The sequence below is a fragment of the Drosophila virilis genome, chromosome 2 (genome assembly GCF_030788295.1).
Source record: "Drosophila virilis strain 15010-1051.87 chromosome 2, Dvir_AGI_RSII-ME, whole genome shotgun sequence".
NCBI classification, from domain to species: Eukaryota; Metazoa; Arthropoda; class Insecta; order Diptera; family Drosophilidae; genus Drosophila; species Drosophila virilis.
Window position 1 is genome coordinate 34,577,114 of NC_091544.1, and position 9,192 is coordinate 34,586,305.

The window sequence follows — 9,192 nt, forward strand, 5'->3', positions numbered from 1 at the left end:
TAAATTCGATGCGCAGCATCGAGGCCTTTGGATAAGTAAAGCTAGGGCAATAAAACGATCGTTACAGCGAAGAGCGGCAGCTCTATGTTAATGAATTCTTAAGAGCGAAATTTAGGCACTTGCTTTGCAGAGCGAGTATTATAAGATAAAATTAAGATGCTGCTCTTATCAGTTGCGAGGTTGCTCCAGTTGTTTTGGCTGCGTAACCAGACAGATATATTGATATATTGATATATGGATATATTGATATATGGATATATTGATATATTGATATATTGATATATTGATATATTGATATATTGATATATTGATATATTGATATATTGATATATTGATATATTGATATATTGATATATTGATATATTGATATATTGATATATTGATATATTGATATATTGATATATTGATATATTGATATTGTTGCGCTATTGAGCTTTTTCAATAGCTTTCACAAATAGAAATAATTAACTATTTATTTTTTGTGTTCAAAATTGTTTTATATTTCTCAAAGTTGCGAAAAGCAGGTAGACCCGAATTGGTCTGTGCTTATTATTTAAGAACAATAGTTTGTATATAGGCAAGCGAACCCGAATTAGAACGTTCCAATTTTAGCGAAGAAACAATTATTAGTTATAATTTTGAGTAATGCAAGTGGCCGATGCGTACCAAATGCATGAAGCGAACGAACTTAACTAAATTCGATGCGCAGCATCGAGGCCTTTGGATAAGTAAAGCTAGGGCAATAAAACGATCGTTACAGCGAAGAGCGGCAGCTCTATGTTAATGAATTCTTAAGAGCGAAATTTAGGCACTTGCTTTGCAGAGCGAGTATTATAAGATAAAATTAAGATGCTGCTCTTATCAGTTGCGAGGTTGCTCCAGTTGTTTTGGCTGCGTAACCAGACAGATATATTGATATATTGATATATGGATATATTGATATATGGATATATTGATATATTGATATATTGATATATTGATATATTGATATATTGATATATTGATATATTGATATATTGATATATTGATATATTGATATATTGATATATTGATATATTGATATATTGATATATTGATATATTGATATATTGATATATTGATATATTGATATATTGATATATTGATATATTGATATATTGATATATTGATATATTGATATATTGATATATTGATATATTGATATATTGATATATTGATATATTGATATATTGATATATTGCTCTATTGCTCTTGCTCTCTTGGTCCTTGCTCTGTTGCTCTCTTGACTATTTGCATATTTGATATTCTTGCTATCTTGCTATCTGGCTTTCTTGCTATTTGCATCTTTGTCTCTTGCTCTATTGCTCTTCACTCTTCTCTCCTGCTCTATTGTTGGTTGCCCCACCAGGTCCCACGCTTGCTGGTATCGAATATGCCGCCCACCGCATATTTTTGCTTCTGGAAACCATCCTAATATGAAGTTAAATTACCCGATGAAGTTGCTCAGGTGTACCTTGCCTGAGTTGGAATCCAAACTCGATTTGGCGTTAACAAAGCAGTCCTCGCTGGGGGCTTTGCAAGATTTTTAAGGACATTAATCTTCCGTTTCACTTTGTGTACAGTGATTGGTGCCACAAGGAGGGAGATTTGGAAGGGGTCCTCGAGGGTTTGCCTCTGCTCCAGTTTTCCGGCAAAGGCTTCTACTCTGTCCTTTGGCAAGCTAGCCCAGGTGCCGTTGGCATGACGGATGGAAAACTTTGGTGTAGCATGCCGCTTATGCTGCCTGGTGAGCTTTCAAAAGGCGAAATTAGAGTTCTCTTCAGCTGTTGCTTCCTCCAGAAAGGTGTCTGTGGCATTTCTTTTTAGGATAAGCAGCATCTCCTGACCCTGTTAGTTATGCGACGATAAATCCTGTCCCCTCAATTGTGGGGTCCTGGGTACGGACATATTTCCTCTTTAGGGCGAGAAGTCCTACCAAAATAGCGAAAAACGGCCTTGAGTGCTTGCTTGTAGGGACTGGGTACATATATGCTGGCGCCGTGTTGGCGGCTGTGGCATGTGCATGGTCCAATAGGACTTGGACTGCAGCGTCGACATCCTCGACTAACAGAATCTCTGTGCTTAAGTTGATCAATTGGATCGGCCCTAAAGCGTTGACCGTCCGACCCAGGCGGACAGGTCTGGGAATTTGGGGATCCTTTGTGTAGCCGTATTGATCATTGTAAGGAGTGGCAGGTGGTCGTGAGATAGATCGTACCATTCACGAATCAATATTGCGTTGTTGGGGATGCCATTCTATATAAAAAGTCAATAAAGGAAGGCGTACTTTGCCGGTTGTATAGAAAGTGGGCTGAGCAGGGAGTGAGCGCTTCATGCAGCGCAGTCCCTCTGCTGCCAGCTCGGTAGTTTCCTCACAGTCAATGCCTTGCGTCGAAGTCACCTCTAACAACTATTATGGGGCCAAGATGGTCAAACAGAGAGTCAAATGCAACTTGGTTCTAGGTAATGTTAGGTGGTAGATACGGTACCGCAACGAGGATTTCGGCCAAGGGAGATAACAGCCATCTGGTCTCACTGTGAGCAGATGATATTGTGCTAAATCCTGTTTTGCCAGCACTGTAGCACCATCTCTGGTGTGTCCTGGGTGATCCACAAGGTAACAGACGTACCCCTCCATTATTAGGTACAAGTTTATGTGTAGCTGTGTTTCTGACATGAGCATAATGATGACATTATGTTATGTCAGAAAAATCTTGAGCTCGTTAGCATTTTTGAGGATGCCGCGAGCGGTCCACGATCCGAGGCGCAACTGAGTAGCCATTATTTGGGGTTGATTGGGAAACCGAGCCGCGCTGTACCTTGCGCAGCCTTTAGCTCTTTAATGGTTACCAGAATTGTTGAAGCTGCGGCATTAAGCGATGCAATAAACTGCTGGAAGACTTGAAGGATGCTTCAAAGGGACGCGTCTTGCTCGTGAGGTCCGTTCAGTAGTTGTTTGAGCTGCATTGGTTTGACGGTGGGCTGAAAAGAGCGCGCTGGGGGTTGACGGACTTGTACATGATGACCCGGCCGCAAAGCGTCAGCATAACACGTGCCCTGTCTTATTTATTTATTTAATAGTTAGGTATAATTAAAAATTAAGACTAACTTATTTTTAAAGCACTGGCTGCGGGTGCCTTCGGCTTGCTGCTATACTTATTTACATTTTTTGTATACATATTACACTTACATATTTACATATGTACATTGGGTTAGGTCATAGAAGGCAATGCATGTTTGTTGTTTTAAGGAATTCAGTTATTTTGAAGATATTTTCAGGGGTTGGGTTTTCGAGGATCGATAGGGGGTACCTGTTTCGGAATATTTGGTTTCTTAAGTATGATTATATATATATATATATATAGATATATTGATATCAATATATCAATATATCAATATATCAATATATCAATATATCAATATATCAATATATCAATATATCAATATATCAAATATATCAATATATCAATATATCAATATATCAATATATCAATACATCAATATATCAATATATCAATATATCAATATATCAATACATCAATATATCAATATATCAATATATCAATATATCAATATATCAATATATCAATATATCAATATATCAATATATCAATATATCAATATATCAATATATCAATATATCAATATATCAATATATCAATATATCAATATATCAATATATCAATATATCAATATATCAATAAATCAATATATCAATATATCAATATATCAATAAATCAATAATTCAAAAAAATCAATATATCAATATATCAATATATCAATATATCAATATATCAATATATCAATATATCAATATATCAATATATAAATATATCAATATATCAATATATCAATATATCAATATATCAATATATCAATATATCAATATATCAATATATCAATATATCAATATATCAATATATCAATATATCAATATATCAATATATCAATATATCAATATATCAATATATCAATATATCAATATATCAATATATCAATATATCAATATATCAATATATCAATATATCAATATATCAATATATCAATATATCAATATATCAATATATCAATATATCAATATATCAATATATCAATATATCAATATATCAATATATCAATATATCAATATATCAATATATCAACATATCAATATATCAATATATCATTGCATCACGTTTTCTCTACCGAACTGTCTCTACCCCTAATAAAATCGTTGCTTTCAGGATACCTTCGGGAAGTCGCTGACCATTCCCAGCTATGAGCAGGGGCATAGCTAGCCGGACAGGCTGAAAAATTTTCCCCCACCGTGTCGGTGATTTCCCATTACTTTTCTCTTTGTCCTATCCACTTAACACTCTTTATCTAACTTACATTGCTTTACTTTATTAACAATTTTCTTCCTTTCTTTTTTCCTATTTATTGTATTTTCTTTATTAATATAGCAAATTAAGATTATTTTTAATTTCACTTGAGATCACTTTTTTCCTACTTACAACCTTCTGCTTAGATGTAGGCTCTAGTAGCGTCACTGACAAAATTAGCTGTGAAAAGGGGCACAGCTGGCCGGACTGGCATATAAAACACCTCCATTGGTCGGTGATGCTATTTAGAAAATTGCATCCTTTAACTAGGCTTTTAGCATATAATTCTATTGTACAATCTTTTGAATAATGAGGAAGACACTCGTTTTGTCGACCATTAATAAATAAATAAATAAATAAATATATCAATATATCAATATATCAATATATCAATATATCAATATATCAAAATATCAATATATCAATATATCAATATATCAATATATCAATATATCATATATCAATATATCAATATATCAATATATCATATATCAATATATCAATATATCAATATATCAATATATCAATATATCAATATATCAATATATCAATATATCAATATATCAATATATCAATATATCAATATATCAATATATCAATATATCAATATATCAATATATCAATATATCAATATATCAATATATCAATATATCAATATATCAATATATCAATATATCAATATATCAATACATCAATATATCAATATATCAATATATCAATATATCAATATATCAATATATCAATATATCAATATATCAATATATCAATATATCAATATATCAATATATCAATATATCAATATATCAATATATCAATATATCAATATATCAATATATCAATATATCAATACATCAATACTATCAATATATCAATATATCAATATATCAATATATCAATATATCAATATATCAATATATCAATATATCAATATATCAATATATCAATATATCAATATATCAATATATCAATATATCAATATATCAATATATCAATATATCAATATATCAATATATCAATATATCAATATATCAATATATCAATATATCTATATATCAATGTATCAATATATCAATATATATCAAGATAACAAGATATCAAGAAACGAGCTAGCCGACACGACAGCCAAATCCACGTACAATATGCCCCTACACTATACCCCTAACTTCAACACTACAGACGTAACAAAATTTCTGGCGAAGGAGCTAACTTATAAGCTCAAACAAAACTTAGAGCTCTGCAACAGATGGTACAAACAACTAAACACAAACCCAAACACAACCCTTTACCCAAAAAATATAAATCGAAAAAACATTACACGCAGCGACCAAATTAAAATAGGACACACAAGATTAACACAACAACACTACAACAACCCGGACAACCCTCATACCCTTCCCAAACTGTCATACAACAAATGATCTGACAATTAAACATATCCTCACCAACTGCTCTGCAACTTCATACTTAAGAAACCAAATATTCCGAAACAGGTGCCCCCTATCGCTCCTCGAAAACCCAACCCCTGAAAATATCTCCAAAATAATTGAATTCCTTAAAACAACAAACATGCATTGCCTTCTATGACCTAACCCAATGTAAATATGTAAATTTGTAAGGATAATATGTATACAAAAAATGTAAATAAGTATAGCAGCAAGCCGAAGGCACCCGCAGCCAGTGCTTTAAAAATAAGTTAGTCTTAATTTTTAATTATACCTAACTATTAAATAAATAAATAAGACAGGGCACGTGTTATGCTGACGCTTTGCGGCCGGGTCATCATGTACAAGTCCGTCAACCCCCAGCGCGCTCTTTTCAGCCCACCGTCAAACCAATGCAGCTCAAACAACTACTGAACGGACCTCACGAGAAAGACGCGTCCCTTTGAAGCATCCTTCAAGTCTTCCAGCAGTTTATTGCATCGCTTAATGCCGCACCTTCAACAATTCTGGTAAGCATTAAAGAGCTAAAGGCTGCGCAAGGTACAGCGCAGCTCGGTTTCCCAATCAACCGCAAATAATGGCTACTCAGTTGCGCCTCGGATCGTGGACCGCTCGCGGCATCCTCAAAAATGCTAACGAGCTCAAGACTTTTCTGACAAAACATAATGTCATCATTATGCTCATGTCAGAAACACAGCTACACACAAACTTGTACGTAATAATGGAGGGGTACGTCTGTTACCTTGTGGATCACCCAGGACACACCAGAGATGGTGCTACAGTGCTGGCAAAACAGGATTTAGCACAATACCATCTGCACACAGTGAGACCAGATGGCTGTTATCTCCCTTGGCCGAAATCCTCGTTGCGGTACCGTATCTACCACCTAACATTACCTAGAACCAAGTTGCATTTGACTCTCTGTTTGACCATCTTGGCCCCATAATAGTTGTTAGAGGTGACTTCGACGCAAGGCATTGACTGTGAGGAAACTACCGAGCTGGCAACAGAGGGACTGCGCTGCATGAAGCGCTCAATCCCTGCTTAGCCCACTTTCCATACAACCGGCAAAGTATGCCTTCCTTTATTGACTTTTTATATAGAATGGCATCCCCAACAACGCAATATTGATTCGTGAATAGTACGATCTATCTCACGTTTCCTTCAATGCCGCAGTGGTCAGGTATCCAAAGGAGTTTTATTCTAGGGGCAGTTTATGTGAGGATGGATCTAATGGTTATGGGATATAAGTTGTTGTTGTTGATGTTCCGCCATTGCCAGATCAAAACAGTGGCAGACCTGCGATGCTTCAACTGCGTGGAAAACCATGCTGCCTCCCATAAAGGATGCAAAGGTGAGACTTAATGCCTGGCAGACGGCCATCAACATCTCCCCTCCTTCACGATATAGCCACCCTCAAAATAAGCGAAGAAGTGTAAGACAGGGCACGTGGTATGCTAACGCATTGTGGCCAGGTCATCATGTACAAGTCCGCCAACACCCAGCGCGCACTTTTCAGCCCACCGTCAAACCAATGCACAACCACTGCACAAAGTACACTCAAACTTGGAGGGGTACGTCTGTTACCGTGCGGATCACCCAACAGGACGCGCCAGAGGCGGTGCTGTATACTGACAAAACAGGATTTAGCACAATACCATCAGCACACAGTGACCTCCTGTGAGACACAGGTAGTTATCTTGGTGGAGACTCCCTTGGCCGAAATCCTCGTTGCGGCAGTGTATCTACCACCTCACATAACCTGGAACCGAGTTGAATTTGACTCTCTGTTTGACAAGATTGGCCCAAATTCATTGTTCTAGATGACTTCAACGCAAAGCGCAGACTGTGGGGAAACTACAGAGTTGATAGCAGAGGCACTGCGCTGTTTGAGGCGCTCAGCCTAAGCCTGCTCAGCCAGGTACTGGGTCTACCACCGGTAGAACTTATTTATATACAATGACAACCCTAACAGCGTACTATTAATTCGTGAAGAGTAAGATCTATCTTCCGACCACCTGCCACTCTATCCAACGATAAATACGGCTACACACAGGGTCCCAAAAAGTCCAGGCTTGTCCCCCTGGGTCGAACAACCAACGATTTAAGACCGATCTAAAGAGTTTGATCAACCTAAACACGCAGATTCTGTTAGCCGAGGACGTCGACGCTGCAGTCCGAACCCTATCTCGCCCCACGCTTGACAGGATTTATCGTCGGAAAGCTAACAAGGTCATGAAGGAGCAGCTTATCCTGAAAATAAATACCACAGACACCATGCTAAAAGCATGGAGAAAGCAACAGCCGACGAGAACTCGAATTTCGCCCTCTGTAAGCTCACCAGGCAGTATAAACGGCATGCTGCATCTGCGGCAGATCACCAAAGGACAAAGCAGAAACCTTCTCCAGCCTTAGAAGGATCCTGGAAAGTACGGATATAAGACATGCAATCCCGAAGTACCTGTTTGGATTCCAGCTCAGGCATGGTACACCTGAGCAACTCCATCGGGTAGTTAACTTCATACTAGATGGTTTCCAGAGCAAAAAATATGCGGTGGCGGCATATTTCGATATCCAGCAAGCTTTCGACCTGGTGTGGACGCAGATCTTCTTTCACTAAACTAAGCACTAAACATTAAACTTAATATGCAGCTATTTAACATCATCGCGAAGTTCCAACTGAAAGAATATTTCAAGAGCAGTAGCTCCTCAAACCAAACGCATAAAATCGTGCGTTCTGTAAGGCAGCGTTTTAGGTCCCACTTTATACAGCCATTGAAAACTGTGATGTTAAGTATGATCAATCCATTATTTTAAATATAGTTTAAGATGCTCAAGCATTGTATCAACAAAAAAAAAAAAAAAACTATACAGCCTGTTTACACATGACATGCCCACTGCAAGTGCTAGCACACGGAATGATCGGCAGGACCTTCTGGTGGCCACGTTTGTTGACGACACGGCAATCCTTGCAGAAAACAACTGTGTTTACGTGGCAACTAACCTCCTGTAGGAGTACCTCAAGTGAATTAAAAACTGGGCTAGTAGATGGAATATCGCAGTGCACTCTATAAAATACGCCAAGTCCAAGATAAGGCGTATGAGCTGGCCTCTCAACTCCAACAACAAACTCTCGCTCAAAAACAAGGTCCTCATCTAAGATCCTATCGTTGCCCCTGTGTAGCGCTATGGGCTCCAAGTCTTTGGTATAGCTGCAAAAACACACCTGAACAAAATTCGCACCATTCAGGCCAAAACCTCGCTCAAAATGAATGAAGCCGAATGGTATATCTGTACACACGACATCGCAAAGGACCTCAGGCTACCAATGGTGAACGACGTAGTTAACAGGCAAGCAGCGAGCCACTCAA